The following is a 27,563-nucleotide window of genomic DNA, read 5'->3' as shown; positions in this document are numbered from 1 at the left end:
TAAAGAGAGACAGGAGGCTTTGCGTTCTTTTAAGATAACTTGAAAGCCATCAAGCCTTTCAAGAAGACTGAAAGGCTGTTCATATGTAGCATGGAGGCCCAAGAAGAGGAGAAGCAGCCTGCAAAGCCACATTGGACAGATGGATTCAGGCAGTGGTTCTCAACCAATGAGTCACCAAGGGGTGGAAGGGGCGTCAGCAGACATTTGACATAGCAAGCCTGTGCTTTCTATAACAGCCACGTGCTTGCTGCTTCATATTCATGTTTATTTCATATTTATATTCAGTCATTCTGGAGCATACAGTCATGGTGGTTTACAGTAGAAATACAATGACAACAGTACAATAAAAATGTATGCCATTATCATTGACTCTGCTTTTTCATTGTTTCTCTTGCTCTGAGTCTGCTATATTAAACACCTGTGTTTTTAAATCCTTTTCTGAAGAGCTCATTGTCTTTTTCTTCATACGTAGTTCTTCCGTTTTAAGGTATTGCAGAGTTTTGAACCAGCTGCTGTCAGTGCCCTTTCCCTCACTTCGCTTAGTTGTGTTGAATGTATAGATAGAATTTGAAGTAGACCCTTATTGGCAGATCTTAAGCTTCTCGCTGGCACATAAAGATGTAATGATGCATTGAACCATTCTGCAATATTACTTACTATTAATCATGTTTTGAATTATAGGTAAGACTTTTTAAATTGAACTCTAGTTAACTGGCAACCAGTGGAGGGATTTTAATATAGGTGTACGCTCATATCTGCTGTTGCCAGAAAATAATCTAACTGTTGTATTCTGTAACATTTGCAGAGGTCCTAATTGTACTTGTAGGTAAGCCTAGAAAAGGTTCATTTACAAGAATCAAATTCACTAAACATAAGCATTTGTAGAACTGTTCTGAAGTCGTTATGAGTGAGAAGTGGTTTTAACCGTTTTAGGATGTTCATTTTATAGTACCCATTTCTATATTTTTTTTTTTGTGGTAGCCATTTGTTGATGAAAAAACATGTCAATCACGGGCTTGATCAGCTATTTCAATTTTACTGTGGTCAATTGTTATAGAACTTGTTGCTGTGGTTGAAATCTTTCTGTTTAATAGGATGATTTCTGATTTTTGTATGTTTAAAACTAGTTTCATGTGTTTTAATAACTGCTTAATCGCAGATTTAAATATCCAGTTTTTTTAATGAGTGCTCCATGGAGAAATCTATAAGAACTGTATGTCATTAGCATAGATGTAATTAATATCCATAGTGGCAATATATATACAGTATATATATCAGAGAGAGCTGAACCCTGTGGCAGTTCAGTTATTATGTTAATTTTTTTCTGAGGTGCATCCGTGTAGTCAACTTGGTAAGCTCGCTGTGTGTTTGTTTTTTAAAAGGATCTGTCCCATTCTAATATTTTCCCCTCAATCCCAATTTCGGACAGCCTCTGGATCATACTATGATCTATTGTGTGAAATGCGGCTGATAAATCTAGTAGAATCGGCAGGTAAGAAGGTCCTGCATCAAATCCTCGCAAGATTGTACAGTATCAGGGCCAACAGCAATGTTTCTGTGCTATAGTGCGTTCTAAAACCGGATTGTGTTGGAAATATATTCTTTGTTTAAAGATCTCTTAATTGTGAAAGAACTGAATTTTTGCAGTTGCAGGAAGAGTTGAAATTGGTCTGTAGTTTGATACTTTTACTATCAGCTTTGTGGCCTTTCATGATAGGTTTAATTGATGCACAATTCAAACTCTCTGGAATATGGCTCTCTTCTAATGAAAGGTTTGTAAATTTTAAGTAAGGAACTAGAGTATCTGCAAATGATTTAATTGTTAATAAATAAACTGGGTTGGTTGCTGGATTTAATTTGTTCAGAATTGATTTAATTTCTAATTGTGAAGCATGATCAAACCTTGACCAGCTCGGTGTCTCACCTTTTTGTAATGGAATATTCTGATTCTCTACATTGGCGAAGCTTTTTAATAAGTTCTGAACCTTTAGATTCGAAAAAGTTTAGCAAATTCATTACAGAGGTGCTGCTATAGGAGAGTGCAGAGTAAGGAGCCTGATACTTAAAATTCCCCATTTCCGCTCCCTGTTGCTGCTTTTCCCTCACCTCTGGCAATCACTGCCACCACCAATCCAAGCCAGAAATGTTGCAGGCATGCTGTATCCTGCCCCTCCCCCACTCCTGGCTTGTTGGAGGTTCAGTTTTTCTCTATATGCTTGCCTTTAATTTAAGATCCATTTTTTTTTTTTTTTTTTTTTTTTAAATTCTGTATTAGATAAGTCAGTCTGCATTCTGGATGTTTGACAAGAGGTGAGGGATTCTGTGTAGGGATCTAGAGCAGTCTGGCTTTGTTTTTCCAGTAATAAGTGTAGTGTGTTCTATAGTCGCAGTCTTGCTTTTTCATAGGTAAGGTTGTTGCTGTTCAAGTCCTGGGTGTTAGAACTCTTATGGCAATGCTGGTATGCGCTATCATTTCTAAATGAATTTTTAGCAGGTTTTCAAGTTATTTCACAAAAGTGGTTAGCAGGGAAGGGATTTTAGAGTACTATTACTGAGGGGATATTAGAAATTGAATATTTTTTTGTATGGTGAGTTGAAAGGGGAAATTTCCTAGCTCTGTATAAACTCCAGAAGAGGTGTCAACTTTATGAGGTTGACAATGAAATGCTGTATAAAAAAACCAAAACAAAACTGTGTGCTGCATATCAGTCCCAGATTTTTCACTGATGCAGTAAGTAAAGGATTAACATTTTTGTGAAAAAAAAATAAAATGTAATGAGATTTTATCTTTCTCCTGCATCATTTTCAACAAAATATCTAGGGTTGTTTTTTAAGTATAGCTGTTAAATGTAGTGTGCAGTGTGTCACGCACATGAGCATCATCTGTCAGGTGTGTCATGATGGGGGAAAAAAGGTTGAGAAGCACTGGTTTAAGGAGACAATCTCGTCAGCTTATCTATCTAATGTCGCTCAAATGCCGGCAATGCCCCAGGCTCATTCCACAAGATCTTGGGTGACGTGGGCAGAGGCTTCTGGTGAAATCTGCAGGGCAACCACACGGTCATCCCTAATTTCTTTTCAAGATTTTATAGACTGGATGTGAGGACTAGGACAGACTCTGCCTTTGGATACAGGAGTCCTTTAAGTCAGCCCTCTCTTCCTCCCTCCCATCATAGGTCCAGCTTGGGTACCTCCCATTGGTAGAGATTAATCTAGCAGGAAGAGAAGGAAAGTGAAATTTTGGTCTTACCTGATAATTTCCTTTTTCCTTGAGGCCTGGTAGATGGGTTCAAAACCCACCCAAGAATACAGCGACAGTCAACATCCATTCCCTGCTCCCCCTTACTGTTGCCATGGTAGGCAATATAATTTATTAGGGAGAGGTGATTATTTGAGTACCCACAACACCTCCTCCAGAAAAGAGAAGAGAATACATATATAAGGAGGCAGCAGGGCAGGGAAACTGAGATTACCCCTTAATGCACATTTTTTTTTGTTCAGATCTTGAAGTTGGGTCACTGCTCTGAAGAAGAGCACTGGTCACTGCCTCAGGCCACACCCTTCTTATACCTAAAGGTGAGGTCAGCTGTGGCATGGGAAAGCCTGTTGGTAGATAGAGACTGGTCTAGCAGGAAGGAATGGATATCCGGTAAGCCCAAATTCCACATTCCTTGGCATGAACTCCATTTGCTGTTGTTCTCTGTTGCCTATCACTTTAAATCATTTTCTGACTCAGTTTATCATCTTTGGACCTGCTCCCATGCTGTTCAGCTTATTTATGAGCCTCCTGTGTAGAAGAATGCAAAGCCTTGCCGAAACCTTAGTATTCCCGGGTTTTTAGATTTTTAACCAATAAACGCCAATATAATACCTCCAGTTCAAAACGTATAAAAAGCTGTAAATCCATGTTTGTATATGTTGAGGATAGATGAGTGTCTGTCTGATATGTGGTATCCTGCCACCAGGCCAGAAATAAAACCTAACGGGGACAGTAAGGACCGGCACAAAATCTGAGACACGTTCCTGATGCTTTTCTTTCCATAATCTGTACCTTTTTATGCATAATTTTGCAATTTTTTCTTCTCTTCTTAACCTATTAATGTAATCATTCTGTATATTATTTTGGCAACACATGTAAAATTGTCATATCAGTAAATGTCTCTTAATCTGATTTACCTCTAAACTGGCTACATGAATTGCTCCAATCCTGCCATGCTGTACAGGCTCAGGGCAGGGGTTTGCAATGTGGCTCATTTGACTGCACGCACCAAGCCATGTATGCAGTCGGTGAATCCTTGAAGGGCCAATATTCAATAAACAGGCTCATCTTCCATGCCCATACACGTGCAGGTGGAAACCTGGCAGCTCGGTGATTGGATGTATGACCCTGTTTTTGTTGGACATTGTTGCTGCGGAAGGCCAGATTTTGTGCCAGCAGCTCTCGTGCGTTTTTGGAATGCGGATATCCAAGAAAATGGTACACGACGATGGGGTTTGAAGTGCTGATATGCACCAAAGAGGTGATCATACATATGATCTCAAAGATTGCAACAAGGCAATTTATATCGAAGGGCAGTCCATCAAATTGAATAGATAATTGGCAAGAGCGAAAGAGAGAAATTTTGTGTGTGTGTGAAAATATTACCAGTAGGAAAAAGATGTAGTGAATCTGTAGACCACATCGGGCACAATACATCAGATGAGACATTGCCGATTCTGGCCGTGGTCTCCCAGTAAGAAATACAGGCGGAGTAGGGGCAATACTGAGAAGAGCCTGCGCCGTAAGTCCTGGGAAGAGGGTTGGGGACCTAAATGCTTACATGAGAGAGGTGAGTATGACAAAGATTTAAATACCTCAAAGGTATAGATAATTCAGGAAAGTGAAAAAAAAAAATCATGGGGTGATGCTGAAAGTGGGGTAGACTGAAGAGCGAGAGGGTGGTATACGCATGGTAAGGCCTTCAGTGGAGGCAAAAATACAGTATTGGTATAAAAAAAAAGCATTGGTTAAAGACTGCGGATCCTTTCTTTGGAAGAAGAAAAGGCAGACTAGCTGGGCCTTTTATCTTCTGTGGAACGCTGTGCTTCTAAGACCTGCTGCTTGATGCAGATCACAGCATGCTCGGAGAAGATTTTGCAAACGCACTGCAGCTCTGCTCTTTCCTTGTTCCTGACAGCAGTGAGCCTGTTGTTCAGCCTGCGCTGAGATTCCTCCCGGTCCCAGGGGGGGTACTGGAGGCCGATAACATTCAATAGAACACTTTAATGAGAGGATACATTTCTGCTGGTGATGGGGTGTGAGCGAGCTCACGCTGAACAGGCTTTTGGCCTGGTAAGCGCAGGAGCTGCTGCTAAGCAATAGCACGCTTTGCTGCCACCGCGGAGGTGATCTTTTTGGTGTTAGGCCTTTCTAGGTAATGCGAGTCAGTTCTCTCCCCCAAGCACTTTGCCGTGGACTAACTTGGATCCTTATCTTCTGTGGTGCAGGAGAGAACTGGTGCATGGGCCATTGGAAACGTGTTGCGCTCCTCTAACAACGTTGTGTACGTGATCTTTTCAAACTGCTCAGCTCCTCATCTTCAGGTGCAAGAAGAACCTGTGACAACTCAAAATAATTACACATTTTTATTTTTGGTCTGCCCGCCTCTCGAACTGGTACTGGACACAGCTAACAGCATTGATGGAATTCAAGGTGCAGTAAGTTCCTGCCCCAAAGAGCTTACAATCTAAATACCTGAAGCAACAGGAGATAACATGATTTGGCCAAGATCACAAGGAAAGTCAGCAGGGGAAGTGGGATTTGATCCCTAATTTTCCCGGGCTTAGCTCATTGCTGTAACCACTAGGTCACTCAAACACTTTTCTTTTTTTTTTTTTTTTTTTTTTAATAATTTTTGTTGGGCCTTTTTAATGCAGAGTTTCTCAAATCCGTTCTGGTGCGTATTCCCTGTGGAGCTCCTGAAAACCTGACTGGCTGGCTGTATCCTGGGACAGAGTTGAGAACCACTATTTTAATGAATCCTACCTAAGACTCCAGTTGTTTTCCATTCTTGCCGTTAAATGAAACATTTTTTAATAAACTAAAATGGAAGTAAACTGTTTTTGGAATAAAGGCTATTAAAAAAAATGCAGTTTTAAAATGGTGGCAAATGAGACTAGATGTTTTGAGAGCTTACAGTGCTGATTTTGTCTGTAACCTTTCACTTGAGCTTCTAGAGCTCTGATGGTAAAATTCATTTTTCTCTTTTTGTCCCGGTTCCACTTCATAAATGAGCATGAAGCATCCTTGTGCTGGCAGAATTGTGACATACACCCCAGAGCTGGCTGCATACATTTTTAGAGTTCTTTGCAATTGTTTTGAGCAAAAGATGTTCCTAGATATGCTGCTGGTTGAGTGTTCTCCCTGGTGATCTCTGCTGACAGGTTACAGCTAGCGATTCCTCCCCACCAACCATACAAGTTGTGTTGCAAACTCTCAAATATGAGACGTGTTTGGAAATGAGCATCCAGTGGCTACCTTCTAAGGATGGAATGCAATTTCATTAATTCTTGTACAAAATTGTGATATGTTGCATAGCATTCTAAGCTAACAGCAGTCAGCAATTAGTCTGACCCAGTTTGACAAGTCTTCTGTTCTTCTGAGTCCAACAAGCCCAGCAATGGCCAATCCAGTTCACAAGTACCTGGCAGGATCCCATGCTGCTGGCACTCAGGACTAAGTAGTGACTTCCCCAAGTCTGCCTGGTTAATGACAGTTTATGGACATCTCCTTCGGGAACTTGTCAAAACTTTTTTTTTTTTTAACCAAGTTATGCTAATTGCTTTTACCATATCATCTGGCAATGAATTCCAGAGCTTCATTGTGCATTGAATGAGAATATCCATGAAGTTACTGAAATAAAATCAGAAGAAGTGTCTGTGTGTGTGTTTACTTTTTTTTTTTTTTTTTAAACAACAAATTTGCATTTACCTGTTAAAGTCATTGACCTCCATCATATCCCCCTCAGCCATAGCTTCTCCAAGCTGAGAAGCCTTAATCTCTTTAGCCTTTCCTCATAGGGGAGCCGTTCCATCTCTTGTCATTTTGGTTGCCTTTTTCTTTACTATTTCCAGTTTAGTGTTATTTTTTATGATCTGCTGCGATCAGAATTGCACCTACCGTAGTACTCCAGGTGCAGTGTCACCATGGAGCAATCGAAGTACTAAGATATTCTCTCTCTTATTCTCCTTTCCTTTCCTAATAATTTCTAATGTTGTATATTGGTAAAAAAAAAAACCCAAACCCCCTTACCACCTACTGAGCCGAGAGGTCCAAAGCATTTTTTAGGCACAGTAGCCATGTTGTCTTGCCTGAGGCAATCTCTGCTGCTCCAGCAGGCACCATTCGGGTTCCAGTTGCCGGCCACTCTGACAGCTTTCATTCGAGCATTTGAAGCCTCCTTTTATATGTAGCAGTACCTGTGTGCTGGATCTACACTTCTCGTCAACTGCAGCAGTAGATGATATCGGCAGAAAAGGTCCATCCGTTTAGGGACATAAGAGGTGCCATGCTGGGTCAGAGCAGAGCTCCCTCGAGCTCCACATTCGGTCTCTGACAGTGGCCCATCCAGGTCATTTAGGAAGGACCCAGCAGATCCCAAAGAGCAGATGCAGTTCCTTGATTAGCACTGTGTTTGCCTGTGTCCACCTGGCTAATAATTATTTATGGACCCTTCTTCCAGGAACTTGTCCAGACACCTTCGAAACTCAGCTGTGCTAGATGTCTTGACCACAACAAATTCCACAGCTTAATTGTGTGTGGGGTGGGGAAAGACTTTTTTTCTTTTTTTTTTTTTTTCCCTCCGGTTTATTTTAAATCTGCTGCCTATTAGTTTCATGGGCTGCCTCCTCCCACCCGCATTCCAAGCTGGAAAACACCTGTGCAGACAGTAACATTTACCTGCAGAGAAATCTCTTTAAATGAGATGGCGTTTACACAAGCTGGTCGGCAAGCCAGCCCATAGGTTGGGAGAGGCAGGAGCTCTCCAGCCCAGAGGGGGAAGAGCAACTGCATTGGTGAGATTTGCATGTAACAGGGAATCCCTTCAGGGCTGTTTTCATATTGCTCTCCATGGTGTGGGTTTTGTGTGTGTGTGTGTGTGGTTTTATTTTATTTTTTATTTATTTTTTTTTTTTTGCTAGAGCTTCACAAGGCTTTAGCCCTTTGGAAGGCATCCTTATGTTCAGAGAAGACAGTGCCAGGGAGCAATTGAAGGTTTAATCTGCAGGCATAATGGTGGGGAGGGGGAGAGTTGGATATAAAGAGCCTGGAGTCCTTGTAGTGTGGCTGAGGGGGAGAGAAACAGATTGAGACGTGTTTGGGGTTGGTTTGTTTTGTTTTATTTATTTTTTTAAATTTGATTGAAGGAGAGAACAAAGAATAAGAAAAATATATATGTGAAATAGAAAAAAAGAAAAAATTCTGGCACACATAGGATACTCTAAGTTGTTGAGTACAGTGTTGTCAAAAGAAATTCTAACAAAAGCTATTAGTTGAATACCAAAGTACTGATATAGTGAAGCTTAATCTTGGAGTTCTCTCATTTTCAAGTAACTCGTGTATCGCAAATTCATACCCATGAACGTCATGAACGTTAACAAATATTACAGAATGTATGTAAAAATTCCAACCAAGTTTAAAACATTTTGTAAAACTTTGAACCATAAAACAAGATAACTTTTCCTCTTATTTAAAGCTGCTGGATGCCCACTATAGTTAGATTAGAGTGATTGTGGCAAAATTTGATTTCCATTTTCAAAATATCTAAATTAGGCAATTTGTCGTCATGCCACATCTGGCAAAGTTTATTTTACAAAGCCAGAGCAATGCTCAACAGTTGAGTACCCCCTGCCGGTAATTTCACAGTATCATCAAAAGAAAAAATACACTTTGCCAGGCCATGGAATTGTAACCTGTAACAACTGGTTCAAATGGTAACAAATTCCCCTCCAATAAGCATTCTACCGGTACTTAGGACAGCCAGAGAACGCATGACACGGACCGCCAGATGCAATACATTTTTAAACAATTATCAAGACGCCCAGATTTTCATTTTAGTTCCCATTGTTCTAGTTACACAGACCCGGTGAAGAATTTTTAAACTGTACTTCCCATAAATTGGCTGCTGATAAAGAATGGAAAAGGCTGAGCGTATATCTATAACAGCTACGGGCGTTCCTAAGTCTGCACTCCTCAGAGCCGCCAGTTTAGAGAGCCCACTTGGGGGAGGGGGATACATTATTTGCATCATCCAGAAGCAAATTTTTTTTTTCTCTTCAGTACTGTACTGAAATTTAACATTCTTCTTGATCTGTAAATGTAGTCTCTTCTAAATTTGCTTTTTCCACTGAAAAGCAAGTGTCTAGACTGCAAATAATAAGCAAAAAAAAAAAAAAATCTTCCCAGTCATCCCTTAACTGTGAAAAGGAATGCAGTACTTACGAATCCGAATCCACTAAGGGGCAGATTTTATAACCCGCGCATGTACGCCCGATTTTATAACATCCGCGCGCATGTTATAAAATCCGGGGTCAGAGGGCGCAAGGGGGTGCACCTTGTGCGTGCGGAGCCCTAGGGGAGCCCCGATGGCTTTCCCCGTTCCCTCTGCTCCCCCCCCACCTATATTTCAGGAGTTGCGCCTGGCAGGCGTAACTTGCGCGCCCCGCCCCTTTTTCAAAGCCTCGGGACTTGCGCACGTTGCCGAGCCTATTCAAAATAGGCTCGGCTCGCGCAGGAGCAGGTTTTCGGGGTTACGCAGGTAACCCTTTGAAGTCCCTAGCTTTCCATTCTTCAAACGCTCCATAGTCCTGTCTGCTAGGAAAATCTGGCTTACCAATCAAACCCAGAAATGGGGATTATAAATGATGAACATTTTGCTCAAGTCTCCACGATGTCCATGTTTTATGAAAAACTTTGAAGCAAAAACCCCATTTGTGAGAGATCAGTTTTATGGGTAATGAGCAATGCAATAGATTTGGTTCCCATGGCTCAGCCATCTCAGCCATAAGATGGTCTGGATCGAACTTGGGGATACTCTAAGTCTGCAACATTATATGATCTTAAATCCGGCAGAGCTTGACCACCCGGTTGTTTGAGACATAGAAAATTGTACGCAATGCGGGTGTGTTTTTCCTCTCCAAATAAAAGTAATTATAGCTGACTCAAAGGTTTTGATCTTTCTTGTTTTTACCCATATTGGGAGCATCTGTAGGATGTATAATATTTTTTGGCAAAATCACCATTTTGACTGCAGCAGATCTTCCCAGAAATAACTAACAGGTAATCCGCCCATTTAAGCAAGAGGTGTTTACAATGATTTAGCAATTGAAGTATGTTTTGCTGATAAAGCTCCGCCTCTGTGCAAGCTAAATAAATTCCTAAGTATTTCAGACCCTGCGGGTTCCATTTAAAAGGAAAAGGCATTTGCCAGTTATCTTTAAGCGTTGGGAAGAGTGGGAAAGCTTCAGATTTCCCATAATTTTACTTTACTGCAATTATTCAAAGTTTAGGTTTTAATCAGTGGTATACTTTTTGTTCTGAGTTGTCCACAAACATCAACATATCTTCTGCGAATAGACTAAGTTTTTTAATTCTCCTCTTACAGTTGTTATACCATTGAATCCTTGCAGATAAATAGCCAGTGGTTCCAGGGTCCGTATATAAAATAAGGGGGATAGAGGACATCCCGGTCTCATTCCCGCAAAATTGAGTGGGACAGGGACCCATTTACTTCAGTCTGGGCCTCGGGTCCCTCAATCCAGACTCTAAGTTCATTAGAGCTAACTTTAGGGGCACCATGGATGGCAAGTAAGGCCTTTAGGATATTTGCTATAGGGTTACGACATTTGATAAAAACCCAATTGATCAGAACACACTAACTCCCTAATTGCCCCATTTAATCGGTCAGCTAGAATAGCAGCTAATATTTTAATATCTTGATTGAATAAGGAAATGGGTCGGTAAGATTCTGATAACAGATCCTTACCTGGTTTTGGAAGGAGTATAATAGTAGCTAAATTATGGCCTACTGGAAAAGCTCCTTGTTCACGAGCTTCCAAATATATTGCTCTTAGAGGAGCTGAAATATTTGTGCCCAGTAGCTTGTATATTTCAGGTCTAAAACCGTCAGGGCTGGGGGCTTTGCCCAACTTTAGAATTTTGATGACTTTTATAGGATTTGTATGGGGGATTCTAAAAAAAATTCTTTTGATCTTCCATCAGTTTGGCAACTTAATTTTCTTGGAAAAATTGTTGTGCACTAAATCTGTAGGCTCCCCATTATATAATTCTTGAAAATAGCTAGTTCCTTCAGGATAATCCTCTGTATCAGTAACTAAACAACCCGTAGAAGCATTCTTCAACTGTGTGATAAGCCACCTAGATGCGGAGGGCTTCAGTAATTTGATTATAGTTTCCTGGATTTATGACCCTATTGAAAAAGCTTAAAAGTGAGGTAAGAGGTTGGTTCTAGCTTTTATAATCTAGTATCTCATTCAGTTCCTTTTTCACAGCTGCTAATTTAGTTTTATTTTCCACTGTTAGGCACTGCACATGGATTCTCTTAAGCTCTGCCATTTGCTTGCTTAGAGAATTTTAGAGTTGCAAACTTTGTTCAGTGTAGCACTATAAGAAATAATATGACCCCTGAGGACCGCTTTAGCTGTGTTACAGAAAGTCAGCGAGTCTGTCAGGTGTGACATTAATATTCGTATATTCTTTCCATTTATCAAGGAGAAAATCTTTGAAATTGCCGATCATAAGTGGATGGGGAATTTCCAATTTTTTTTCTCCCCATTTTAGGTATCCAAGAGTTCCAAAGTGAGCAAAAGCGAAGCATAGTCTGAATAAGGAATTTCACACTCACATTTTTTAATCTTATTAAACCAACTCTCAGAAAATAAAAAAATCTAATCTTGAATAGACATATGATGCACATGAGAGAAGCTAATATCAGTGTTCTCTGTTTATTAGCCTCCATGGATCAATAAAACCCAATACCTTGGTGATAAAGCCAAATCTAATTTTGCCTTGATTTTTGTGGGCTGTTTGGGTAGTTTTACAGTCTAACAGAGGATTTTCTGTTATGTTAAAATCGCCTCCCATAACATAGTCGTCCCACTGAACCAGTTTTAGCAGCTAAACTAGAGAAAAAACTGGGAATATACATTAGGGGCATATATTGACTAGCATGACTTTTCTGCTGAGAAAAGTTCCTAATATAAAATATCACCCATATTGTAAAAAAAAAATTCTTTCCAAAGAAAAAGTTTTATTTATTAAAATAGCCACACCTTGCTGTCTGGCTGAGAAGGAGGAATAGAAGCAATTGCCAATCCAATCTCAACACAACTTTCTGTGCTCAGAATCTTCCAGATGAATTTCTTGGAAGAAAACAATATCTGAGCCTCATTTCCTTAGGTCAGACTATATTTTTTTTTTTTTTGCGTTTAATGGGCGAATGTAGGCCATCCACATTTAGAGATCTAAAGTGAATCTGTATCATTTTGGTTGACTGTAAAATTTTGTTTCCAACTATAAATAAAGCTATAAAATGGCAGATCTCTAAACTAGATCTCCTATCATAAACACTGGCCCCCAATTCTAGAACTTTGCTCACAAAAATCAATAATAGCCAAAAAAAACCCCTCAAACCCATAACTATAGAAAAATACACAGAACCACACACATTCATACAAGCATCCACATTCACATGTAATGTGTGATCTCTGTAGATCTCAGGTCTAAAATAGGATTTCTATCTCCCCGGTCATTAGGGCAGAAGATTCCTGAGGCACCGAAGTTGTTCGTTCTTCATTCCATTTCATTTTTCCCCGTCGATAGCAGGGCTGAATTAGCCATGCTGTCATGGGAACTGTCAATCAGGGCCTGGGGGGGGGCGGAGCTTCAAAGTGATGTCAGAGCTTTGCTCTGAGGCTGCGCGTGAGTTCCCGCGCTAGAATAGACTCTCTTCAGACCTCTACAGCATCACCTTCTCCCTGAGAGGAAAAAACATTAAAAAAAAAAAAAGTCAAAAAGATAGAAGGAAGGGGACGACCTTCGAGATTGAAGCTGTGCCCCTGTGGCAAAGTCATGTCCATCTGTGATGGACATGACTGCTGCTATCTGTGTCTGGGCCCAGACCACCCAATGCATGCCTGCCAACACGGTGGCAAGCTGTCCCCCAGAGCATGCCGACAACGGCACGAAAAAATAATGGTGCTGACAGGGCAGAGAGGGCTCTGACGCCCCCGCTGATGCGTTGAGTGTCGTCGCTGGAACAGATGGCCTCCAAACGGGGTGAAGACCGAAGGATGAAGCCCAAGCACAATGTGCCTCAAGGCAAAAACCCGAAACGCGTCAACTGTCATGGTCGGGACGCTCCAACGGCGTCGGAAAGCTGAAAAATCTGGAAGCCGGTGCAGGGGACCGAGGCTTCTGTCAGGCCGCACAGCGTGATGGCGTCTAAGGGCGCATCAGTCTTGAAGCTGGCGCACCCTCTTCGCTAGCACACCTACTTCAGCACTTGGCATGGTGCTGACACCAACGCTGAAGCACAGCTCCAAGACCGTGCCTACGGGGGAGCCGGATACCAGTCAGAAATAAACGCCAACATAAGAAAATGCCATACTGGGTCAGACCAAGGGTCCATCAAGCCCAGCATCCTGTTTCCAACAGTGGCCAATCCAGGCCATAAGAACCTGGCAAGTACCCAAAAAAATGTCTATTCCATGTTACCATTTCTAATGGCAGTGGCTATTCTCTAAGTGAACTTAATAGCAGGTAATGGACTTCTCCTCCAAGAACTTATCCAATCCTTTTTTAAACACAGCTATACTAACTGCACTAACCACATCCTCTGGCAACAAATTCCAGAGTTTAATTGTGCATTGAGTAAAAAAGAACTTTCTCCGATTAGTTTTAAATGTGCCCCATGCTAACTTCATGGAGTGCCCCCTAGTCTTTCTACTATCCAAAAGAGTAAATAACCAATTCACATCTACCCGTTCTAGACCTCTCATGATTTTAAACACCTCTATCATATCCCCCCTCAGTCGTCTCTTCTCCAAGCTGAAAAGTCCTAACCTCTTTAGTCTTTCCTCATAGGGGAGTTGTTCCATTCCCCTTATCATTTTGGTAGCCCTTCTCTGTATCTTCTCCATCGCAATTATATCTTTTTTGAGATGCGGCGACCAGAATTGTACACAGTATTCAAGGTGGGGTCTCACTATGGAGTGATACAGAGGCATTATGACATTTTCAGTTTTATTCACCATTCCCTTTCTAATAATTCCCAACATTCTGTTTGCTTTTTTGACTGCCGCAGCACACTGTACCGACTATTTCAATGTGTTATCCACTATGACACCTAGATCTTTCTTGGGTTGTAGCACCTAATATGGAACCCAACATTGTGTAATTATAGCATGGGTTATTTTTTCCTATATGCATCACCTTGCACTTATCCACATTAAATTTCATCTGCCATTTGGATGCCCAATTTTCCAGTCTCAAAAGGTCTTCCTGCAATTTATCACAATCTGCTTGTGATTTAACTACTCTGAACAATTTTGTGTCATCTGCAAATTTGATTATCTCACTCGTCGTATTTCTTTCCAGATCATTTATAAATATATTGAAAAGTAAGGGTCCCAATACAGATCCCTGAGGCACTCCACTGTCTACTCCCTTCCACTGAGAAAATTGCCCATTTAATCCTACTCTCTGTTTCCCGTCTTTTAGCCAGTTTGCAATCCACGAAAGGAAGCGGCCATCCATGCACCCGTGGCGCACATAAGACGCAATCACGGGAGAGAACACAGATCATCCCCTGTACGTCTCATCACGGCGCCTTCAACACAAGCATTGACATCGGGGCTGAAAGTTGCCTACAGGTCGATGCATGCGACAACCAAATCACACGGAGCGTCCACAAGTGAGCAGGGCTTCTCAGGTTACTCTTCACCATCTGGGGGCAAAGGTCACCCACCGATCACAAATATATCCTCTGGATCCTCCTCACCATCCCTGCAGGTATTCTCAGACCTCTCCTCTGTGTCACACCACAGATCCACCTTCATAACACTATCACTTGCCTCAACTAATTGGGTCTAGTGGTCAATTACCAAAAATCCCACCTACAGCCGTCCCAACGGCTTCAATTCATTGGAGCCTGCCTAGACACGGTCAAACACAGAATCTTTCTGCCACAGGACAGACGATCCACCATGCGACAATTGTTTTGCTGTCTCCATCCGCTCGTCAGGTACTGACAGTACTGGGACATATGGCGGCTTCAATCCATGCAGTGTCCAATACACGTCTTCACATGAGGCAGATTTAGTGGGATCTCAAGAGGCAATGGAAACAGCATTCACAACCATTGACATACAAAATACACTTGACGGCGACAATGACCCAGGAACTAGATTGGTGGTTACAGCGTTCAACTCTCACCAAAGGTGCACCATGTGTCCTGCTCCCTCACAACGCGGTGCTCATCATGGATGCCTCCCGCACATGATGGGGAGCGCATCTCAACCAACTACAAACGCAAGGTCAGTGGACCATGCAGGAGAAAACCTACCAAATCAACTTCCTGGAACTACGGGCAATAAGATACACCCTCCGAACATTTGTTTCTCACCTTCAAGGCCACAGAGTCATGGTATACACAGACAATCAAGTGGCCATGTTCTACATCAACAAACAAGGAAGGCTGGGCTCCTGGATCCTGTGCAAAGAAGCCCTCACCATCTTCCAGTGGGCCAACAGTCACTCCATTCTATTACAGGCCACTTATCTCCCCGGCATCGCCAACATTCAGGCGGACAGACTGAGTTGAGTGTTCCACCCACACGAATGGTCTCTCCATCACGAAGTGGCCGAAACCCTCTTCCACAGGTGGGGAACACCCTCGATAGACCTCTTCGCCACTGAATTCAACCAGAAGGTGGCTCGCTTTTGCTCAGTGTGGCCCAGTCCTTGCAGGGACGCCCAGGATGCCTTTCTCATACCCTGTATGTTTCCACAGATTCTGCTTATCACTTGTACTCTACAAAAGTGCATGCAGGACGGGGCCCAACTAATCCTAGTGGCACCCGCATGGCTGCACCAACCATGGTACAGACACACTGCTACAGCTACCGCAGCAGGAAGACCTCCTATCCCAGGAGCGGGGGATGCTCCTCCACCCACTCCACTTGTCTCTGCATCTAACAGCTTGGAGGTTGTACGGGTCTTTTATCTGAGCAAGGGTTCTCCATCACAGTCCAGGACATAATGTTGGAATCCCGGAAACCATCTACCAGACACAGTTATCAATTCAAATGGAAGAGGTATACGACTTGGTGTGAATCCAAGGGCATAGACCCCCTCACCTATGCACCAGAGAAGTTACTAGACTATCTGCACTCTTTATATGCCGCAGGTTTTGCTACTGCCTCAGAGTTCACCTTAGTGCCATTGCGGCTTTTCACAGACTATATGAGGGTCAATCCATTTCACTACACCCATCCGTGTCCAGATTCATTCGGGGTCTCTCATCTACACCCACCGGTCTCCAAGCCGCCAGTATCCTGGAATCTCAATCTGGTTCTAGAACAACTAATGTTACCACCATTTGAGCCAATGGACTCTGCACATATCAAATTCCTGACTTGGAAAGTAGTCTTCTTTAACAGCGGTCACGTCAGCTCGACAAGGCAGTGAATTACAGGCATTAGTACACTATAGCCCATATCTCCAATTTTACCACCATAAGGTTCTTTTGCGTACTTAGCTTTCGGTAGGAAAGTTGGATATCTCCCAATTCCACCTCAATCAGTCCATTGAACTCCCAACGTTTTGTCCAAGGCCACATTGTAACAAACGTGAGAAATTGCTACACACCTTAGACTGTAAAAGAGCATTAGCTTACTATAAGCAACAACAAACCAACTCACAGACCAGACCTTCGCAGCTCTTCATCTCCTTCAACCCCAATGCTCCGGGTCTTCCAGTAGCCAAACATACAATTTCTAGCTGGATAACCCAATGTATACAATTCTGTTTGAAAAACGACAATGCAAACTGTTTTCCCTACCCATGGCTCATCAAACACGTGCAGTGGCAACTTCCTTCAACATTTGACTCCACTGGACATTTGTAAAGCTGCTATGTGGGCCTCTCTTCATACTTTCACTTCCCATTACTGTCTGGATCAACAGACCACGGATGATGCCAAACTGGGAAGAATTATTCTACAAACATTGTCCTCAGAGTAACAGTAGACTGTCACTCACTTCATCATACTTCAGGAAGATAAGAGACAATAATTTTATTCATTCAGTGTGATGTGGAGCTTAGGACTCCCATGACAGCATGGCTAATTCAGCCCTGCTATCCAGGGGAAAAAGCAAGTTTGTTTACTGTAAACGGTGATTCCGAAGATAGGACGAATTAGCCATGCTGACCCACCCACCTCCCTGAACAGTCGACTCCGCCTTATGACCACGCTTGCTTAATCACAGACTGAGGAGGGTCTATTCCAGCCCGGGAACTCATGCGCAGCCTCAGAGCAAAGCTCTGATATCATTTTGAAGCTCCGCCTCCTGGGCCCTGATTGACAGTTCTCATGACAGCATGGTTAATTCATCCTGCTATCTACGGAAACACAGTTTTCGGTAAGCAAACTTGCTTTTCTCCCTCAACAGTCCTGAAGACCAATACTAAGATATCATCATATGAGAAATGTAATTTAAACAAAACCCTTTTGGTGATACGACAGCTTGAGCTTGTGCTACAGGCAGCATCAAATAATTACCATAAAAAATTGCCCCTCAGTTATTGCAAGATCTGCATAATCAGTGAAGTAGTGTCGCAGTTCAAATTCATGAGTCTAAAACAACTGACCGTTCTTCCAAAGAGTATTAAACAGGCAACCGCATCACATTATAACCTCCAACAAATATATGTAAATTATCACTTTTCATAAAACTGTATTCCAGATGACCTTCATAGTTAAGGCAACAGATATCCTTGGTATGAACACGTCAGTCTGTCAATCGCCCAACTGCGATTTAAAAATGTGTTGGGCTTCCTTGGCAGAGTTCATTATCGTAGATTCACATTGTGAAAAACTCTTAATCTTGCTGGAAACTGTAAAGCAAATTTAATGCCATGCTTATATAATTGAGAGCAGTATGGTGTTAATTTTCTTCGAGGTGCCATGACTTTTGCGGAAAAATCTATGAAGAAAAAAATTCTAATTTCCCAAAGTAATTCTTTGCACTTACGAAAAGCATCCAGTATTCGTTCTTTGTCAGTAAAGTTCAAATATTTCACTATGATCTGCTGTGGTTTTTCTCCTGGAGGTCCCGCAGGCCCCACCCAGTGTGTTCACTCTGCCTAAATTTGCTGCTCCTGTATATTCACACTGAGCATTTTACAACCAGACTTTGCAAATGGAAGATATATAATGGTAATGCGATCATTACACAGTTATCAGCTGTTATACAATTTCTATGCACATTTTTATTTACCTCCATTATTGCTAAGTTGGCTCAGAGGGAAGAGTATACATTGGTTATAGAGGGGGAGATTTTAACATCCCCCAATAATCCCGCAGAGGATTGCAAGCTGCCTAAAATTCCAAGGAAAAGTCATAAAGATAGGAGTGGGTTTATTGTATGCAGAGCTTCAAGTTTTTGATACTTGTTGATTCAAACCCTTTGAGCAGGATTTATTTTTCACCACTAGTGCACAATATTTACACCGGATTGTATCGCATCCTCTTGTAGATTTTCTTTATTCCACTCTGTATTATGTTAGCAAAGCGCATTACGTTTTTTGGTGGGTGCTAAAATTGAGCTATTCCCTGAAAGGAAAAGAGTTAAATACTGGCACATGAACCCTGCTTTATTCAGTGATCAAGCATTCAAGTATCTGAGGAATGCTTGCATGGAATATAAGCAAAACAAATCCGAGGAGGTGGGTTCTAGGATTAATTTATTTTTATTTATTTTTCTTGAATGCAGCTAAAGCAGTCCGGAGGGGGTTGCATTATGGCCTATCAAGCACATGAAAATGAAGTGAGAAATAAGAGTGGTGCTTATGTTTGTGTTTTGTGTGGGTTGTTTTTTTTGGGGTTTTTTTTAATGTTTACATATCCTAAACTTGACTACTGACATAAGAGAGGAGATGACAAGAATCCAGAATCACTTGAATGCTTTGGATATGCAAAACAAAATTTACAATTTTTACAATATTAAGTTATATCAATGGGGGGAGGCGATTCAAGAATGAGAAACGGATCACATGAAAGGGACTGTGTGACTGTACATCTGCCGGGACAGCAAATGCATTTGAGTAATATAAGTGTTTATGCTCTTCTGGGTCATACTAAGTTGTTAAGTGTGACTTCCTCAATTGCCAGATCTTCAATGTGATCAGATGGCAGCTCCTATAAATGAAATGGAACTAAGAACTGCCATTAGAAAGTTAAAACTAACTCTCTCCGGGTCCTGATGGGTTGGACCCAGAGATTTATAGGATCATATGACTCCACCCTCTGCAGCACATGTTTCAGGAGGCAAGAGAAGTGAATAGCATGAGAACGTAGCTACTGTAGTGTTCATTCCTAAATTCATATAGGCCAGTGGCTCCCAGCCCGTCAGGTTTTCAGGATATCCACCATGTATGTGCATGAGAGTTTGCATGCACTGCCTCTGTCATGCAAATTTTAACTCATGCATATTCATGGTGGATTTCCTGAAAACTTGATGGGCTTGGGGGTCCCCCAGGACAGGTTTAGGAACCACTGGTATGGGCAGTGGTTTTTCTTTTTTTTTGGGTGGGGGAGGACATCAAGATACTTTCTGCTGTTCTGGCTATGTCCTCCTTTTTATTTACTCTCTCTGGAACAGTCTGCCATTAAGTTAAGGGGTTTCACGTCTTTTCAAGTAATAAACTGAGTCTTTTTGCTGATATACTTAAGTGTTCAGTCTCCTATCTTTACGTGCCTGGTCCCCAGGAGTCACTGCATTCTCTTATAAAGGTGATAAAAAAAAATCTTTTGGTGCTTTTTCCAGATCTTAAAATGTGATTATAATAAATCCGAAGCACTCCCTTTAGACCACGAGGTGCATGGGACCCCCACCCCCCTCTCCCACTGGTTGCTGTTTTGCTTCATGGAAGTAGCTGCCTTGAAAGGAGGTGTTTTGTTTTCCTGCTTGAAATACTCCCTAAGGGTATGTAATGCTAAAATAAAGTACTTGACAGCTTGAAAGGAGAAGAAAACGTTTGAATAATAAACAATTTCCTCCAGAGACTTCAGGGGTTATTTGTAGCTGCTCTTGGATCCCTCTTGGGGGGAATCCCCTGCAGGACTGCGCACTCTCCCAGTAGGTTGCACGGGGGCTATGGAACATTGCTTTGAAGGGATCAATATTTGTTTTCGGAGAAATGCTCTGTCTTAGTGTGTGGCTTTTTTTTGTTGTTGTTGTTGCTTAACTAAAGCACTGTAGGAGAGACAGTATAATGGAATCACAATGTAATGTCGACGTAGAAGAGTCACCTAGTGGTTAGAGTAGCGGGCTGGGAACCAGTGAAGCCGGGGTTCAGGTCCCACTGCCACTCTTTTTGGGCAAGTCACTTCACCCTCCATTGCCTCCAACAAATTAAGAGGTCAGTGTGTCGATTAGCAGAGCGCACAGCTTTTTTAATCCACCCTTGCATGCACATTTTGGGAGCATAAACCTTACTGTTGGTGCTGGAAGGAGTTAACTCTCTCCAAATGTGCATTTAAAAATGCGCTTTTGCTTGGCGCCTTGACATGGAAATCTGAGGCAAACGAGGCCCCCGATGCAAGGAGACTCACTGGCTTAACTGATTTTCTTAACACTGGAAATTCTCCTCCACCTTTTGAGTAAAGAGTTTCCGGTGCTAGTTAAGCTTCTGGGCTGTGAGGTTGGTAAGTTAGGCAGGAATGGATATGATAAAGGAAATAACTTGACACAATTTACAAAAAAAAATAAAAATTGCCTTTTCCAGGTGAAAGCAGTGAAATGTTTACATTGCCTTTAAATAGCCACCCACTCAAAACCAGATTCTAGCACTTGCAGGCCCTGTACTGAGCTCACCACCACCATCTGCTGCCCCCAGGGTTCAGTGGTTCTCTCTCTCTCCACCTCCAGTGCAAAGCCCCCGGGTCACAAGCACTTTGCCAACCGGGAACCACCGCCAAAGGACGGTGCAAGCCAGAAGCAGACGCCCCCACCGAGTGAAAAATGTGGTCAGCCTGTGCTAAATGCACATCTTACCTGGTATCCACACAGTTTTAGCTCCCAATGAATTAGCTTACTCCAGCAGGAGTTAAAAAAAAAAAATATAAATGAACCAAAAAGATATTACCTGCGTGTTAAGAAGCTGTGTGCTGAGTTTCAGTGCACAGTTTTAACCCAGGTTATTGCATGTGCTCGTTCAATTGTGAGTCCCCTGGCGATGTGGAAATACCCTCAGTATCTGAATGTAATTTTTATCTTTATATAACTTACTAAATATCAACACTACTCATTGGGAAGCCTTGGGGATCTTATGGAGTTCATTTTTCTTTTGTTGGTTTTTTTCCTGTCCGGAAAACATGCTGCTATTTTGACAGGCATTTGGTCTTGGCTGCTTGGGGCCTGACAAGGGCTTCTCTTTTGCTGAGCACCTAGGAATTAACACACGTCTTCCTTCTAAAGCAGAGGACTGCTGGCAGCCTCCTCTGTTTATCTAGTTACTGATTTGATGGCTTGGGGTTGTTAATATTAAAAGGCTGAATGGACTTGAATTCTACTTATTATAGAGTATCTTATTAAGATGTAACCTGGCCTCTTATTGTCTTTTATAGGCAGAATATTCTTTTGTTTATTGAATTATTAGTCATCTACAGGAATAGAGATGAAAATTTAAAAAAGGCTGGTTGGGCTTTTAAAGGCCTGTCAAGGTCTCTGCTGAGGAAGGATTGACCTGGGAGCCAGCACCGGCCTCTTCCTGACTGCTGGCGATGCCACTATTCCTTGTACCATTCCATGCATGTCCGAGGGCTGGCTAGGCCAGCCCTCTGACATGCATGGAGAGAGCTTTAATCTATTCTAAAGCAAAGTATCTATGTGCAAAATTGATAGGTGTGATTATGCAAAGACTGAGACGGCTGTATAGCATGATGCTGCTTTTGAATATAATGCTAATAAATGAACTTCTATTAAAGAAACTGTATCGTAGACGCGCATGGTATGCAATCCAGTCACCAGAAGAGCTGTAACTTGTTTCAGTTACTTTTTAAACCAGCTTCAAAACGTCTGTCCCCTTTGGATTGTTTATTCATGGTTACAGTTTAGAAAGAATGAAGAAAGTTGCTTCTCGAACGCACGTGTATGTGCGTAAATGGAGCACTCTGAATTATTTGGAGTCATTTTGGATTTTTTTTTTTTTTTTTTTTTAAAAGGTTAAAATCCCAAAGCACCCTTACCATGTGCTGGGTAATTTTTCTGTAGTCCTTGACTGGTAGTGGCCCCTAACTGCCTGGTATCTGCAGCTTAAGAGTTTTCTAGGGTGTGCAAAACCATGACAATGCTTTTTAATTGTGTATTTTTGTTTTGTTTATTTCAAATTTTTTCTGACCTGTGCTGGCCCTATAGCTATGTTTTGTTAAGTACTGTACAGGACATGGATTATTACTTGATTAAAACAAATCAAGCTTTAATAGTATGGCTTCTGGGAGAGGGTCTCTGAGACTGGATGTTAAGTGTTCAGTCTTTGCTGTACAATTTTTTTGTTTGTGCATGCCTGGTGAGCTCAGAGCTATAGTTGCCAGGTATTGATTTGTAATTTTTTTTATTTGAAAAATTTTAATGAAATAGGTTTAAACAAAAGTATGGCTTCTGATTGCAATCCTTTGCATATATATAATATAATATATTTTTGGCCTAGACTAAGTGGGTCAAATATTCATGAGAGGAGGTGTTCTTTGAGAGTAGCTGGCAGCGCATATAAACATACAGAGCGTTTATTTGCTCTTGCTTTTTCCTACAGTAAAAGTCACTCAGTTGGAATCCGTATAAAACTAAGAGGAGGAGACCTAGCTATAAGACTTGCAGGAACTTGGAGACAGACTGGCCAGAAGAGCCCTGATCCTATTCTAAGTAACTTCTTTTTGCTAGAACAATAACAGTATTGTTTTGTTGCTGACTGGCAGCCTCCAATTTCTTTAGAGTAAGTAAAGTCTTTAGTTTTAGGGCAAAGTGGAGAGCTAAAAAAAAAAAAACAAAACCCACCCCATCCCTTTTTACTGCTTTTAGCATTATTGCACCGCATGCCTGAATGATCTGCTGCCTGACGCATGCTGATGCTGTGTGTGTGTGTGTGTGTGTGTGTGTGTGTGTGTGTGTGTGTGTGTGTGTGTGTGGTGTGTGTGTGTGTGGTGTGTGTGTGTGTGTGTGTGTGTGTGTGTGTGTGTGTGTGTGTGTGTGTGGTGTGTGTGTGTGTGTGTGTGTGTGTGTGTGTGTGTGTGTGTGTGTGTGTGTGTGTGTGTGTGTGTGTGTGTGTGTGTGTGTGTGTGTGTGTGTGTGTGTGTGTGTGTGTGTGTGTGTGTGTGTGTGTGTGTGTGTGTCTGTGTGTCTGTGTGTGTGTGTGTGTGTGTGTGTGTGTGTGTGTGTGTGTGTCTGTGTGTCTGTGTGTGTGTGTGTCTGTGTGTCTGTGTCTACTCCGAGCAAGGAAGGCCTGGGCGGAGGACTTGGCATCTCGAACATTTTTCTTTCCAGCAGCTACCGGAGCTGTTTGCACTGCCTCTCCAGAATCTGGATTCTAAAACCCTGGGCCGGGTTCAGTGTCTTGCTTGGTGGAAGCCTTCTGCAGCCACTCTTGTTCACTCTCTCTAAAGCCTCCTGCAGCACTGCAGGATGTGAGAGAGAGAGGTGTTTATGCAATTTCAAAGACAAACTGACCAGAAGTCTCTCCTTCCAAAACGAGAGATGTGAGGAGGTCTATGCTCTTTTTAGTCATAGCTTTCATGGGTTACTGACTTCTGCCCTTTGGTTCTAGTTTCTGAGGTAAAATGTTTCATGGATGCCTTTTAAAATCATGTGAGGTGTACCACGGTAAAGAAGCATGTATGCCTCCCAAGTGTGTTGTGCAGCTCAAGGCTGCTGACCAAGTATATATATATATATATATATATATATATATATATATATATATATATATATATAGAGCTGACAGGAATTTTTATAACACCTGTAAAATGATTTATTCTAGGGAAGAAGAATTCTCAGCCACTTTTCTTCCTCTGTACCCTCCCCACCCTTGGCCTCTTCTCAGTGACACAGCTAGTGCTGCCCTGTACTGTGATAAGCTGTTACTGCAGTTGTATATCCTGAGGTTGTACAAATTTAAAATGCCTGAGGTGGGCTAGGCTGCACAGTCATACAAAACGAGTATTTTTGGAGTTTGTATTATGTTCAGTAATTTTGTTTGCAATAAAAGTCACATCTTCTGTTTTTCTAATAGTAAGGATCTTTGATCTGTCAGAACTGTTTTCTTGCCTTTTTTTGAGAGTCCAGATACCCATGTCAGTGATTATGAAGATAGTCTGTGTATTAGATAGCACAAGCAAATTGTTGTGGTGTTTCTAGAGCCTTTTACCTCTAGATCAGCAGTTGAAATCCAGCTCAGGGATAGTAGGAACTTACACAGTGGTCAGTGTGCAATGTTGGAGGTCTCCATCCATTTCCAAGGGCCAGGGCCTGTAGGAGTGCGCTGACTGCTCCTGCTTTCCTGCTATGGGTGAGTGAGGTGAAGGAAGTGGAGGTCTGCTGTCCTTGATTTGGTAGCTGTCTGGGGTCATGTGAAATGAGTCGTTCTTGGCAAGTGCTGCCCTAATGATTTCAGCTCTGAGGATCCTTGGAACACACAAGCTTCACCATTGCAGAAAAAGATTTGATCTCTACAGGTCTGCCTTTTTTTTTCCTTCCTTTTAGGTTTTCAAAATATCGCAGGATGAGCCCTAGATTATGCTGGTTCATGATGAGATTAATCTGCTCTGAACAGGGGAGCCACTGGCCTTTGTGTCCTCTCGGGGTCTGTATCTTTGACTTGCTTCTCCATGTAGTATAAACGTCTGTGGCCAAGGTGAATGAGGCTTAATTCATTGAATGAATCTGCATAGTTGTAAAGCTCCATTTTTGAACCAGAGCTTAAAGTTGACCTCTACTTTGACAAGCTGGGTTTTCTGGTCCCTGACGTAAAGCTACAGGCACCTGGGAGTGTGAGGTGCATCTTGAGTACTGTAGGGATTTTCTTGTAGAAGGCCTCTTTTTAACATAGGGTTACATCTTCCCATGGAGCTGCTTCACAGGATAGGGCAAGGCTTTTCCACCTTGGTCTGGTGACCTTGCAGGATTGTCAGGATTTCAGGATATGTACATTGAATATGCTCGAGAGAGATTAGCATACATTTTAAAGAGTCGGTATAGTCTCATTTTATCTCCTGCAGATTTATTGTGGCTATGTTGAAAAGGCAGTGAAGTCCCTGGGTTAGGGCCTGGTTCTCATCAATGGCCTGTTCAGTGTTAGAGAACAGCCTAGAGCCTAATCCACTACTCGCACTAACCCTCTATCTATCAGACTTTTATATAGTTGCCTTTCCTGGCAAATAGGCTGCCCAGAGCGACTTAGAAGAAATACAAACATTAATTTACACTAAAATACATCAATTCAATAAAGCACATCATGTTTTGGGGTTGGTTTTTTTTTTTGCTGCTGCTGCTGTATTTTATAAGTTACAAATATCAAATCTAATGCATATTTTCTGCTCCTATGTACTGGGTAAAATTGAAGCTGTAAAACTAACATGGGATATGAGGGATCTCTTTCTTCTTAACCTTGATGAATGTAAGTAAATACAACTTAGGTCGCACCAAAAAGAAAAGCCTGCTGGCTTACAATCATATCGGCCAAAACAAATAAGATAACGTCAAATGAAGTTTAAAAACAAATTTACTGTTTAACATAAATTTCAAAATCATAAATATATAACAAAATAAAAACCATAAACTAAACCAGCAGTTAACCTGGCGCACCTTTCCCAGTGACTCCCCAGAGTTGCTAAGGAGGCCTGAGCTCTGGTACTGGCACATGTAGTACAGTATAATGATGAACTATTGAGAAACATACTGCAGGCTTCCCTCCCCCCGAATAGTTTTGGGTATAATTACTTGCCATTGCCAAACCCAAGCTCAATGCAAGTTACATTTTAGGTAGAAAGCTATTTCTCCTAGGACCAGCAGAATGGTAGTCCTCGCACATGGGTGACATCTGATGGAGCCCGGCATGGAAAACTTATGTAAAGTTTCTAGAAACTTTGGCACACTGAGCATGCCCAGTATGCCACTATCCACGCATCCACCAGGGGTCCCTCTTCAGTCTCTTTTTTTCTGTGCAGCTATCGTCACACGGTTGTGGAGCTCATGCTCTTTTTCTGTGGGAAAACTTTTCTACGGTGTGGTAAGGCTTTTGTTCTTTGTGGTTGATTAACGGTGACCTTAAGACCCGCTGGTCATTGATTGCTCACCAGCTTTTTGTGTCCATGGCGTTGGGTTTTTGCCAAAGTCCGAGGGCACTGGGGGCAATGTCCCTCATGGATCCACAAAAGGGGTGTATTCTTTGCCTGGGGGCATTGCACGACGTTGGGGGGTGTTGTGTTTGTGACTAGATAACCTCAAAGGGCCAGCACGCCTGCCTAGACAAAATGGAGAAGCTCTTCGGGTCGAAGAAATTTGAGCCCTCGACACTGAAGGGTCGCAGAGAACCGAAGGACACCGAGCCATCTGTGTTCACCCTCCACTGGTGACCTCTGTGAAGCAGGGTGTGGGAGATTGCCCTTCATCAATCTTGTTAAAGGACTTCAGGATCATCCCAAAGTGACCCCCGCAGAGAGGAGGCTTGGACTCTCCATTGAACATGGGAGTCCGAGGTGTTCCCACCCCACCAGTTCTGGTGCCAGGTACCAATCTTCCTCTGGGCTCTGAAGGAGGTCCTGGTTATGCTGCCGCCTCCTCAGTCCATCCTGTCCATGGTGGTCTTCAAGGAGAAGTTGGAGCGCGGGTGCACTTGGCGGTTGTTCGAGCCCTGCAGGGTATCGAGCCACCAGCCCCACTGGTTCCTCCACCGGTGCCGGAGCCCATGCCTTCGATTCTGGCACCACTGCTGGAGTGCCTGGATGTACTACTTGGTGTACTGCCTGTGCTCCTTCTGCTACCATTGCAGCCTCCTTCCAGTGCGATCCCCAATATGAGCTCCTCCAAGGATGAAGGTCCTCCAGGACTGAAGCCACCATCAAAGCTCCCAGTTCCACTGCTACCGGTGCTCTTGGTGCTCAAGCTGTTGGGCCGGGGAGGGATCCCACCATGGTTGCCTGTCAGCGAGCTTGGTGACTGACTCCCATTGTGACTCTGGGCACCTCTCCTCTGATCAGTCTCCTTTGGAGGAGCGACATATCTGTCCCACC

The 27,563-nt window shown here is 42.4% G+C and overlaps 1 protein-coding gene and 1 long non-coding RNA gene across 4 annotated transcripts in view; one reads left to right on the top strand and one right to left on the bottom strand.

Annotated features, from left to right (window-relative positions):
* RIPOR1 (RHO family interacting cell polarization regulator 1) overlaps positions 1–27,563 on the top strand; it is a 345,200-nt gene that overhangs the window by 46,434 nt on the left and 271,203 nt on the right. Inside the window, exon 1 of one of the 3 annotated variants that reach the window (XM_029608848.1) lies at positions 25,036–25,135. The exons of the other annotated variants lie outside the window; for them this stretch is intronic. The gene's annotated coding sequence lies outside the window, so the exon portion shown is untranslated. Of the gene's footprint in view, positions 1–25,035; positions 25,136–27,563 lie in introns of those variants that run through there. 3 annotated transcript variants of the gene reach the window in all.
* Positions 1–27,563, bottom strand: part of LOC115095327 — an 83,080-nt gene that overhangs the window by 24,963 nt on the left and 30,554 nt on the right. The window lies entirely within an intron of this gene.

The sequence above is a fragment of the Rhinatrema bivittatum genome, chromosome 7, assembly GCF_901001135.1.
Source record: "Rhinatrema bivittatum chromosome 7, aRhiBiv1.1, whole genome shotgun sequence".
Taxonomy (NCBI): domain Eukaryota; kingdom Metazoa; phylum Chordata; class Amphibia; order Gymnophiona; family Rhinatrematidae; genus Rhinatrema; species Rhinatrema bivittatum.
Note: the sequence above shows the minus strand (reverse complement) of the source record. Positions and strands in the feature narration are given on the sequence as shown.